General features: G+C 39.1%; 1 protein-coding gene and 1 long non-coding RNA gene across 3 annotated transcripts in view; one reads left to right on the top strand and one right to left on the bottom strand.

Annotated features, from left to right (window-relative positions):
• LOC141424127 (uncharacterized) overlaps window positions 1-3234 on the bottom strand; it is a 65108-nt gene extending 61874 nt beyond the window's left edge. Inside the window, exons 1-2 of the long non-coding RNA XR_012449009.1 lie at window positions 3070-3234; window positions 2687-2761 (exon numbers count right to left, since the gene is read on the bottom strand). This is a non-coding gene — a long non-coding RNA (uncharacterized lncRNA). The remainder of the gene's footprint in view (window positions 1-2686; window positions 2762-3069) is intronic.
• Window positions 1-13041, top strand: part of Htr4 (5-hydroxytryptamine receptor 4) — a 168171-nt gene that overhangs the window by 112196 nt on the left and 42934 nt on the right. The window lies entirely within an intron of this gene.

Consider the following 13041-nt stretch of genomic DNA (forward strand, 5'->3'; position numbering starts at 1 on the left):
ACTTTCAAAAAGTTTCTGAAAGTTTCAAAAACTTCCTGAAAGTTTACCTCAGTTTAGTCATGCTTTAAGCCAAACGTTTCTCCCCTCTTGGGAGACATACTATGACCATGTAACCTTGCTTTGTGACCACAACTAGGTGACAGTGGGTAACTACTAGCCACGTGTGACTATTTACATTTTAATTTAAAATAAAACTAAAAATTCACTTCCTTAGGGACAAGTCTTATCGATTTGATTTGGGATTCTTTGGGGATTAGATTTTAGGGCTCTTCATCCATTGGATAACTACCAAGTTTCTCACCAGTCTTGTTCACTGCTGCATCCTCAGAGCCTAATAAAGTGCTTGGAGCACTGTGGAACATGAAATAAGTGATGGAAGAATGCTTTCATCCTTTTTTTGCTGGCCTCTCTTCTGTTTAACTGCCTCTAGGATTCTAACCTCTGATAATCCAGGACAGATGAGGGACTGAAGGTGTTGACTATAATTTTAGAGATTTTTCTCTGTGTGAAATCTGCTAAGGATTCTGCTAAAAAGACAATATACCTTTCCCTAGTTCATTCTTTTTGGGTAGATAATCCCTGTCCTCCTATGTCACTACCTCATTGTCAAAGTCAACCAAGCTAATGGATATGAAATTGCTTTGCTAATGCAAAGTTCTGTCCACATGGGAAAGATAAGAACAGACTATTTATATGTTAGGCAACACAAGAAGAGATCACATCCAAAGTTTAGCTTTGGAGATGGGTTTCTCTGCTCTCCCTCTAGGCTTACATCTCTTGCCTGGCTCCCCAAGGCCAGATCTTACTTAAACCAAGGACGCATACCCAGTTCCTAGAAAGGTTGGAAACCCAACCATTTTCCAAAGAATTTACTGCCTATCTGATTTGGTTCTTGACCATCATCCACTATCTAGTCCCAACCTCCCCTGATACACAGGTTTTCCAGTCACCTGGAGTTCTCTAGAACTGTGTTGTCCAATAGGGTAACTACTAGCCATGTGTAGCTATTTACATTTTAATTTAAAATAAAACTAAAGATTCACTTCCTTAGCTTTGTTATCCATATTCCAAGCACTCATTAACCACTAATGATAAGTGGCTACTGGATTAGACAGTACAAATGTAGACTATTTCTAAGATTACAGAGAGTTCTATTACACAACAGCCCTAGCGCTAGATCAGCCTTCTTCTGGAAGAAGATAACATATCATTCCCTCAGACATACACCAGATCTTGTTATCAACTAGAGCTCAATCATAAACACACCAACTTTAGTGGATGTGCTTATAAATCTTTGACATTTCCATGTACATTCAGATTTATGTATGGAATAAATAGAAAAAAATATGGGAATAAATAGAAAAAAATATGAGAATAAAGAGAAAGTAAAATGAGAGAGAAAAAAAGAATGAGGACCCCACCTCTCAAAAAATAAGAAGAAAAAGAAATTCTTCTGGGTTATTGCCCCTTGTTTCCTTTATAAATAACAATCACCAGAATTTACAACCATATTTCTGATAATGTGTTTATTATCTGTTTCCCCAGCCAGGTTGTCAGTCCATGAAGGCAGGTAACATGTCTCCTTTATTCCCTAAAATTTCCTCAAGCTGTAAACATTATTCAGTATATTTTCTGAATTAATGAATACTTCAATCCAATTGGACTGAATGCTAAGAATAAGTTTTTGCCACTCTAAAAAACACATACTAATTTGATAACTAAACTTGTTTTTTTTCTTTTTCACTGTGAAGCCACTTGTCAACTTTTAAGACTTATTTTTTTTTCTTTTTTGGCCATACTGAAGTTTGAGTTCAGGACCCCAAGCTTGCTAGACAAGTGCTCTATCACTTACTTAGGCCATGCCCCTAGCTATCAGAATTCCTTTTTTAAATAAAGGTTTTTACACTGTTTATTGGAAGATTTTGCCCATAGATGAAGAAATAATTTAGATTTGATTTACTTTTGATCCTTAGAGATTTCTACTAATGCTGGAAACTTGTTTGACATTTAAAAGACATTTTCATGGCCTTTACCTTGATCTTTGGGGTTACAATTGGATTCAACATTTACTCATTATTGTGAGCCAAAGTAGACTTAATCTGGGTGAATCAAAGATGGATGAGGATGACCTTGCCTTATCTCCCTTAACCCCTGCCAGGGTCTGCATGATTTACAGTCCAATACAAAATGAAAATATAGACTCCCAGTTCAAAAGGCAGGAAAAATGTAAAACTCTTTTTTCCATCTCTCTTTATTATTTATTTGATTTTTATTTGCTCTTTACTTTATATAGTATGAAACAAATTTAATCATTACCATAAAATTTATCATTCATCTTTATATTGTGCATTGCTACTTTGAAATGCAAATGTAAGGGTATTTAACTTGTACGTAGAGTCACTGAGATCACACAAATTATGTTTTGTAGTTCATACATGCTTCTGTATTTTTTTTACCAGAACACAGTGTAAAACTAACTCATCTTACTTCTTGTTACATGCACATTCTACTAACTTTCATAAGTTCAAAGACAAGGTCACAAGAGTTTCGAAGCCAGGTGTAGTGTACACAAGTAATCCCAGCTACTCAGGAGGTAGAGATTGGAGGATTGTGGTTTGAGGCCAATCTAGGCAAAATGTTAATGAGAACCCATCTCAACCAATAAGCCAGGTGTGATTATTCTCACCTGTGGTCCCAACTGTACGCGAGGAATCGGAAGGAAGATTGCAGTCCAGGCTGGCCAGGGCAAAAGCACAGGAACCTAAGTGAAAAAAAAATAACTATAGTGAAAAGGTGTGGTTCAAGTGGTAGAGTTACCTGCCCACCAAGTGCAAGCCCCTGACTCAAACCTTACTACTGAAAAAATAATAATTTCAAGATGGTGATAGCTGAACATTAAACCCAGCATCAGGTCCCTTTGGGATTACACTGGTCACACACCCACAAAGCTAGTCCAATCCCCTGTCCTGCCAAATCCCAACACAAAATAACTTCTCAGAAAACATTGATATTATTGAGATCACACCAGGAAAACACTGATGATAACTACTTTAGTAGAGCTGCACTTACCTCGCCACATTTTCAGGATTATAAAAGTTAGTATTCTTTGCAGAATATACTTGCCCTTCAGAAGTTAGTCAGTCAGGTGGCCTAAACTTGTCTCAGTCAGTGGTGAGGCTGAAACTTTATCCCTTCCACTGAGACACATTGCTGAAGCAAAGTTCCTATGCTGACTTAGTAGAAGGTGAACTTTGCTATGTAACTAGAGCACGTCCCACCAAGTATAGCACAACAGCTTGCAGGTGCTAGAATTTGTTAGCCCTGGGGTTCAGTCCAGTACCAGTAAGTTCCCACTTAGTACCAACATGACCTAGAGCATGTCACCTCACTTCTCTGGTTCCAATATTAGAGCCTATTTCATGGGGCTCTTGTCAAGGTTGCATATAACATACATGCAAGGCTAAGCCGGGCCCCTATTGTACAGCAGGTGCTCAGTGAAAGGAAACCTCTGTGATTGCTATGGTCAAATATATGACATCAGTCACATTTTGAAAAAACACCCTTATCCAGGTCTCCAGTTATTTTCTGGGATTCCTGATAAATATCTCCTAAGGAATAAGTTAATAAAAATTTCTATGTTCTCCTTAGATGAGGAATGTAGAACTCTCTCTGCTAAAAGAAAAGCCAGAAATGAATTCAGTTAATCACACTGTTTATAAATAATTGTTTAAGCAACATGAGACAAGATTTATTTCCTGGGTACATCATGCCCTGTGCTGAACAGTTGGGACTGTTATTTTGAATATGCCTTCTGGCTTTTAAATTACCTGTAGGTATTTCTTTGACCCAACACAAAACATGCTAATCTTGTCAAACAAGCTGAGTACATTCTGTATGTGTTCGTTTTCCCTCTTTTGCTCTGCAGGTACACCTACCCTCAGGGTGCCAGAGTTCTATGTAGCAGCCCTCTCAGATTGGTGCCCACAATGAAGAAGGACTGTGCATACCACCCATGTGCAGTCCAAGTTCCAAAACAACATCCCGATCTTGAAATGGATTATATGAGGTCAAGAATGGAGGCAGTGTGGAGTGGTGCCCTATCCTTGACTCTGACTGCACATAGAGCCAGGTACCCTTAAGCAATACCTGAGCCTGTGCTCTACCTGTAACTGGTCTGGCTGGGGACCAGAAATCCATAGACTTTCAAAGCTCTATTATGCAGCAGGGTTGAGAACCACTTGTGTACTGAAGAGAGCAGGAGGCTTGTCTTTAATCCCTTATAGATCACCAATCAGTCATCATTCTCCCTTAGCACCAATAAAATCAGGAAATTGAATTAGATAATGCTCTAAGTGTAGACGTAGATCCATATTTTAGGCTACTGGGGTTGTGAGTTTAAGCCCATAGTTCTTAGTTAGTATAATTTTGCTTACCAGAGGACATTTGGCAATGTCTGTATGATTTTTTTTTTGGCAATACTGGGGTTTTTTTGTGGGGGGGGGACTGGGGTTTGAACTCAGGGTTTCACGCTTGCAAAGCAGGCACTCTACCCTGTGAGCCACACCTGCAGTCCTGCTTTAGTAATTTTTTGGATAGGGTCTTGTGTTTTTTGTGCAGGGCACGCCTTGGCCAGTATTCTCCCACCTGTGGCCTCTTGCATAGCTGAAATTACAGGCTGTAATCACTGTGCCCAGTTTGTTGGTTGAGATAGGATCTGGGACTGGCCTTGACCTCTATCCTCTCAATCACCGCCTCACAAGTTACTGGGGTTATAGGTGTGAACCACTGTGCCCAGCCTTGTATGAGTTTTTAGTCACTGGCATCCAGTGGACGGAGACTATGGATGCTGCAAAACATCTAATAGTGACAGAGAAGCCCCCCACAATAAGAATTGTATGTCCCAAATTTCAAGATTGTGCTGAAGTTGAAAATTCCTACTTTAGTCCTCTGGGATAAACAGAGGACAACCGAGAAAGTCCCTATCACTCCCAGGGGACAGCAGAAGTCCTTTAACAACGCCAGAATGTGCAACTCTTGAATCAGTTGGCTCTTTTTAACCCATTCTCAAGAAAAAGAAAACCCTACAGAAGGTGATTGGTGTTTCTGGGAGGAAGGAACTTGAACTTCCATGGTTAGGGTGCTGGCAGCCACCTTGCAGATAAGCCCTTTCCACAAGGCAGGCTCTATGAGCTTGTTCCCTTACAGCATGTACTTGGCAAGGACACAGACCTCCCAATTTAGTCAGAGCAGCTGTTCAGGAAGGAATTGCCTCCAAAGCACACTATGAGACCCACTGGAAAAACCATAATCCCATGTAAATGAGTGTTAGTTCACAGTGGAATGATGCAGGTCTGTGGCCCATGGACGCGATAGAAGCTTCATCTTATACTGGGAATTGACAAACAGGAGTGTGCCAAGAGGGCAAATACCATGATTTTCTCTGTAGAGTTTGTGATACATATAGAATAGAGGAAGGAACAGACAATGCTGAACTTAGAGCAGAGAAAATTCAGGTCATATCATTGCTTTTACATAGTTAAAGGGTTGCTGTGGGAAAAAGAATTTGACTTGATCATCACAGTTTGAAGTGATAATGGCAGGATACCAAGGATTGAGATTCTAAGAATACATATGTCAGCAAATGGAATGGATCACCTTATGTAGGGAGTTCCTAGTAAAGCTGAAGGAGAAAATTGGATGGCTACTTAAAAGTGGTGATAGACTATCAGTTACTGGAGTATTGACTAATCATTAGTTAGTATTTCTGAGGAAGGGGTAGAGACTGAATGATACGTTCTCAGACTCCACTTTTCTCCCTACAATGCACTTAAGTGTAACAGAGAGCAAAACCAACTTTGACCAATTTGTCTGGTTGAACCTAGAGAATATCTAGAACATGACTGTAAGTAAAGATATTATATGTGAGATTGCCAATAGCAGAGGACATTCTGTTTTCCTTGAATATTCTTCTGGCAATCTGTAGCAAGTAAAAAGTTCAGAAATTCACTCCTGAGCTCTATAGAGGCTCAGTAATATACATCTGATTTGATACCTAACCTTGCCTTTGAGGAAAATATTGATCAGATCCGTGATCAGTTATTGGTGTTTGACACTATTAGGAATGGAATTTCTGTTTAAAGATTTTTAAGAAGGAACTGTGGGCTGGAATTAAAAAGACTTCCCTTCAATTTGGTTTTTATGGTGCTTCCTTTTCACATAGGGATTTAGGATCAGGCATTTATGCTCTGGAAAGAACAAGGTAGAATCCCAATCTAAAAGGAACATGGTTACCAGTGAAGTAGTTTAGTATTAGGGTTAAACGAACAGTAGTCGGTATTTAATGGTCTTCTGTTTGCTTCTGGTCCTGCCATTTTGAAGCTGTGGGATTCTGGGAAAGTTAATTCACCTCTCAGTGCCTCAGTTACTTCTTATGAAAAATGGGAGCAAAAGTAGTTCTTACCTCATTAAGCTATTGTTTATCATTATACAAGATAGTGTACATATACACTATCATAATCATCATCTTATTAGGCAAAAGCAAGAACATTGGTTTCTGGAAGGCTGGTTCATTATCAGAACAGGGTCTGAAGGGAAATGGCTTGGTGTCACAACCACCAGAGGATCCTCCTGACGAGAAACAGGATCGTTCCTGAGCACAGAAAGAAGAGAGGGGAGAAAACACACATTAACTGGAAGGGTAGGTGACTGTGGGAAGGAGCAATGAAGAGAGGTCTAGCGGTTGTTCTCCTAGGACCACCGTGAAGCTGTTCACAGGCTTGGAGCAAGGCCTCTGTTCATATAAATAAATCACTGAGTATACTCTAGGTTTTATTCAACCAAAGAGACAAGAACCTACTTTTCTCAAAATTATTTCTGAATTGTCTTTTTCTCATTTCCATGCCTATTTCAGGTTATTTTAAACAAGATTCTTAGAAACATTTCACAGTTAGACTTGCTTTTGGAGAGCTTTTTACCCTCTAAGAAAGGAGTGAATCTATATTTTGATAAACCTGACAAACAAATATATTTGGTATCTGTTCATGTTCCTTTTATGAGCAGACTTTTCTTGTGTCTGCTGACTGGTATAATTTAATTTAATTTTTCCCTGTACTTGTGGATTAGCATTGTCCTTTTTGAGTTTCTGACTTTGGGAAAGAGAGAGACAGAGAGAGAGAGAGAGAGAGAGAGAGAGAGAGAGAGAGAGAGAGAGAGAAATGTCTAGATATATTTACACAAGTAAGTACATATGTACATATGCACATATAGGTATGAATGGCTGTCATATATATGGCAAGCAGACAATGGCTTCATCTTCACAGCCACCATCTTATCAGCTAATATTTAACAGTTTAATTCAAAGCATTGAGCTAAGTGTATTGCTAATGTCATTTCATTGAGTTCTTAATCAATTCTATGGGGACAGTTGTTATCATACTCATTTGACTGATGGGGAAACTCAGAAGTAAAGGGATCAAATCACTTGACCAAGGTCCCATAGATGATGAGTGATAGGACTAGGGTTCTAACACATCTTCATCTGATTTCAAAACCCTTACTCAGAATCATTAAGTTATATTCCTTGATAGTTAGCCCAAAACTCATAAAAATGTAGAACTCTTGATTCTTCTACATGAGGACAGCTTCTGAAGTAATGTGCTCAAACATCCCAATGGTGTTAGTCTCCTTTCCATCACTACAGTGAAAAGCCTGATACAATTATAAGAAAAGATTTACTTTGGCTCATAGTTTTGGAGTTCCAGTTCATGACTGATTGGCTCTATTGCTTTGGGCATGTGACAAAGCAGAACATTGTGGCTGGAGTATATGGCAGAGCAAAACTTTACCAACTAGGAAGAAAAAGAAGAGGAAGAGACCAAGGTCCCTCAATCCCCTTCAAGAGCATGCCCCCAATCACCTAAGGAGAAGCTACTAAGTCCATATCCTAAATAGTCCACTATCTCCCAATAGTTCTACTTGGGGGCATTAGACATTCAAACTATGGCTGAGCTAAACCAATACTGGGATCTCCCCTATAACTTGTTTACTAGGTAACTATCCATCTCTACTGCCAATGAGATATAACCATTATTATCCGGGTAAATAATTTTACTCTTTGAACAGCCTTACTCATTGCAAAGTTTGGTCAGGTTTTATTCCCCTTCATTTTAGCATTATAAAAAATTAGAATCATATAGGTAGAAATAATAACAGAACTCAACCACTTTGGTGGTTCCCAAATGGTTTTTCTGGTGTATAAATCTTTTGTTCAAATAAAATCTTATTTGGAAATGTGAACGATGACAATAGAACTGTGTTGGTGTGGGGATAAGTATGCACTTAGTCATGGTCATTGTCCTATCTGTCTAGTATTTACATTGTCCACTCCATGATGTTATTTGATAGTCTTATTAAAAAATAACCTGAGATCAGCTGCTGAACCCAATATTTTTTTTTCATTTTTCTTTTATTATTCATATGTGCATACAAGGCTTGGTTCATTTCTCCTCCCTGCCCCCACCCCCTCCCTTACCACCCACTCTGCCCCCTCCTTCTCCCCCCCCTCAATACCCAGCAGAAACTATTTTGCCCTTATTTCTAATTTTGTTGTAGAGAGAGTATAAGCAATAATAGGAAGGAACAAGGGTTTTTGCTGGTTGAGATAAGGATAGCTATACAGGGCATTGACTCACATTGATTTCCTGTGCATGGGTGTTACCTTCTAGGTTAATTCTTTTTGATCTAACCTTTTCTCTAGTACCTGTTCCCCTTTTCCTATTGGCCTCAGTTGCTTTAGGGTATCTGCTTTAGTTTCTCTGCGTTAAGGGCAACAAATGCTAGCTAGTTTTTTAGGTGTCTTACCTATCCTCACCCCTCCCTTGTGGGCTCTCGCTTTTATCATGTGCTCATAGTCCAATCCCCTTGTTGTGTTTGCCCTTGATCTAATGTCCACATATGAGGGAGAACATACGATTTTTGGTTTTTTGAGCCAGGCTAACCTCATTCAGAATGATGTTCTCCAATTCCATCCATTTACCAGCGAATGATAACATTTCATTCTTCTTCATGGCTGCATAAAATTCCATTGTGTATAGATACCACATTTTCTTAATCCATTCGTCAGTGCTGGGGCATCTTGGCTGTTTCCATAACTTGGCTATTGTGAATAGTGCCACAATAAACATGGATGTGCAGGTGCCTCTGGAGTAACAGTCTTTTGGGTATATCCCCAAGAGTGGTATTGCTGGATCAAATGTGAACCCAATATTTTATACATAGAAAATTCAAGGCTCAGGGAACAAAGAAGATTGCCTGAGGTAATGCAGCCAATCAGTAAAAGAAGGAAACCAGAACTTAGGTTTCAGAACTCCTAGACCAACTTGTCACTTCCTCATTAATCCATCCATTCATTCATTGCTGTATTATTATATTCCTAATAGGGTTCAGGCACTGTTCTAGGTTGTGGGGCTACAGCAGAGATAGCAAGATCATTAAGGAGCACAGAAATTTTTGTCTTCCTCCTTCTTTTTGATGATCCAACCTCTACCCTTGGAAACCACACACCAATGTACACACAGATTAATAAGACCATCTTGGACATTCAGTGCAGTTTTTCTGTGACTTTGCAAAAAAGGTGGACTCTATAATTGAACTCAAGGCTGTTCACATATTTTGGCAATTTTAAATAGCTCTTTTTTTGACAGGGTTGCAAATTATAATTTATTTTTCTGCTTCTGGTTTTCTTTGGGTACTGCATATATAACCATGAACAGAGAAGCTGTTTCACATGTTATCATTCAGGAGGATAGAAAGGCCATTCAGACATGTGGGATTTAAATTACAAATGCCAGCTAGATTGGGATGTAATAGAATAACCTTTAGCAATGTAGTGTAACTTGCTGTGGGCAGATAGTGGAGGGCATAGATAGTTTTCTGGCCTGATATGATCATGTTTTCCAGCTCATTTCCCTCAATTCTCCCCTTTGCAACTCTACTCTAATCTAACTCTTTATGCAATAAGCATACAAGATTGGTCAGCTTTCCCCAAATAAATAGTGAATTACCTTGCTGTTGGACCTTTTCAGCTTCCTTGAATGCTCTGTCTCACTTTCCTGTCTGACACTAGCCTAATCTTTCTTCCAATTCCAATTCCAATTCCAATTCCAGTATAAGCTCTCTAAACTTTCCCAACCCCAACCCTCTCAATCTCTGAGCAATAATTAATTGCTTTCCACTCTGGGCTCTTTACCACCTGCTTCTCCTTCTCTTGGAAGCACAGCTCATCCTATGGGATCTCAAGTAATCTTTATGTACTTGACACACCCTCACCTACCTGGACAGCTTCTCAAGGGCAGTGCCCTGTGCTGAGTGTGCCTGTGGAGTGATGATGAACTGTGCTGGCTAAATAAGGCTCTGAGTTCAGATCCTAGCTCCATTGCTCCCAAGATGTTCTGCATGGGCCCAGTTAGTATACTCCATTACACTAAGCAAGCTTGCCAAAAAAGTTTTATGTTATAGGATTGTTGTGAAGATTATATGAGACAATCCTTGATTCTCTAAGCACAGTAATTAGCATATAATAAGTACTCAGTAAATGTTGGCTGTCTTACCATGCATCTGTACTTTAAAGACATTTTCTTCTAGTAATTTTTAGATTCTCTCATATTGAAATGGTTCATCAAAAAGGCAAATACTTATTCTGACCTGCACAAAGATTCAAAATTCTAAGCTCTTCATTTATTGTTTAGAACTGTAGTAGACAATGGGAAAAAGAAATCTTGCAAGGAGAATGGTTTGCCCTCTCAGTTATGTGTGCGTATTGAGAAGTGGGGATGGAGCTACTACACTGGGATTAGAATCAGCCAGGCATGACCTGGTCTTGCACTTTGGCGTGATGGAGTGTGGGTATATCCAAGGCTGGTGATGGAATTAAAGAGCCCTTGGCAATGCATTTTGCTCAGAGACCACAAGGATAGGCATCCCAGATTGTACAAACTGAGCTGTCTGGAGTCCTTTCTGAAAACAGCACAAAATGATAGAAAGAGCATTGGCCTAAGATCCCAAAGCATTTGCCCTACAGATGTGTTACTTTATGTTCAGTCAAGGCACTATACTGTCTGCAATTTAGTGTTCTCCTCTGCCTGACAGGGGCCTTTGTGTCTACATGCTACTTTCACAGTTTCTTTCCCTGTACCAGCATTCTATCCATGCTGTTATTTACTTACTATTTGTTTTTGCATTTTAGTCTAAATAAGCTTATATTTATTGAGATCAAGATAAATATACAGGAAACTGTATCATGACCTTACATGCAGAATCACATTGAGAAGATTATTTTTTAAACAGATGCAATGAAGCCAGATATGGTGGTGCATGCCTGTAGTTCGTGCACTTGGAGAGCTAAGGCAGGAGGAGTTTGAGGTCATCCTGTACTACATAGTGAATTCAAGGTGAGCCTGAACTACACAGTAAGATCCTGTCTCAAACCAAGAAAAGTAGATGCAATGAAAACAAAACACAGTTATTAAAATTTAACTTGATCGTACTGCTTGCTAAAGGCCCTGAACCTGAGGCTTGCTCTCCACTTGCTAAATATTAGAAACATGTTAAAGCCAGAGTGGTACCAGACTGAATCTTTCTATTTAAAGTAAACAGAAAGAGTGAAAGAAATAATTTGATTTCCCTTGCTGTGATTCAAACTATTGTTTGGCACCCTGTAAAATACATCCATGTTTGGGAACACCTGATCTTTCAGAATTAACATTCTATTCTGATTCTTAGTGAATCTAAAATCAAATGAAAAAAGTTGAAGGGGGCATTGCCTTCTTAATATGTAAACTTGCTGATAACAGTTCACTACTTCTAGACGACTCAATGTGTTTGTTTTCCCAGTGCTGGGACTACTCAGCTAACGGTACTTAGGCACTCTGTTTCTCATCCCATGAAGAACACCGCAAAATACTGCCTTGTACATATCTTTTTTGCTCCTTTTCCTGATTTTTCACCAAGCATTTCCATATCTTTTCATCTTCAATATCATAAAAACCAATAAATATACCTTTGTCCCTTTTCTGACATAGATGTTTTGTATCTTACTTCATTGCTTCCATTCTGATCCTTTTTGGAGAATCACTGAATGCAGCCTGGGCTACACAGTGAAAACCCCCATCTCAGGAACAATAACAAAACAAAACAAATTGCTGCAATAAAAACAAAACGCGAGGCTCTCACCCTTTGGACTTACCTGTACTTGCTCTACTAGTCCTGAAGTCCTCTGTCTCTAAGCTCTACCTCAGGTCTGAGTAGAAAAGCTTGATACTCACTTGCTCAGAGAACTTCATACTCCTGTGTGCATAAGAATTAACTGAAAGCTGTTTTTTAAAAATTAGTATTTCTTCTCTCCCCACCCTACCCCTGCCCTCTTGCCCCTACTGTCAGAGAGCTGGTGTGGATCCTAAGATTCTGTATTTGTTGCAAGCACATGATGTAATTCTCATACATATAGTCTCTGGACTTAGCTAAAAATTCTTCCCTTTTTCTTTCTCCTCTTCACTTTACAGACCACAGGTAATTGTAAGTCTTTTTCATTATCTGCTAATATCAGGTTTCACCACAAAACTTCTCCCATCACGCAAATGATTTCCACATTTCCTAATGGAGAGAATTTCTGGTTTGGAAGGCAGAATGGGGCAAAAGTCCCAATTTATAGCACTGGGTCCACCATTAGCCATACACTGTACATATTCCTTCCTTACAGATTTGTGCTGAGGATTAAGTGCAGAAAAAGATATGACAATCATAAAGGACTTGCCAAAACTAATGAAATAAGAAGCTGCATATAAAAAGCTTATTTGTTGGATCACTGGAGAAAGATTCTTTTTTTAATGATGTTTTGCACCAGGGATTTTGGGTAGCTTTGCCAATGTTTTTGATCAAGCATATGTTTGAGGAGAAGCAGTTGTGATCTCACTGCATTTTAAGTTGTGGCATCTCAGCCACACCCTATGATATCCTACTCAGAAACATTTCACAGCTTTGAAGTAT

Source organism: Castor canadensis, chromosome 6 (genome assembly GCF_047511655.1).
Source record: "Castor canadensis chromosome 6, mCasCan1.hap1v2, whole genome shotgun sequence".
NCBI classification, from domain to species: domain Eukaryota; kingdom Metazoa; phylum Chordata; class Mammalia; order Rodentia; family Castoridae; genus Castor; species Castor canadensis.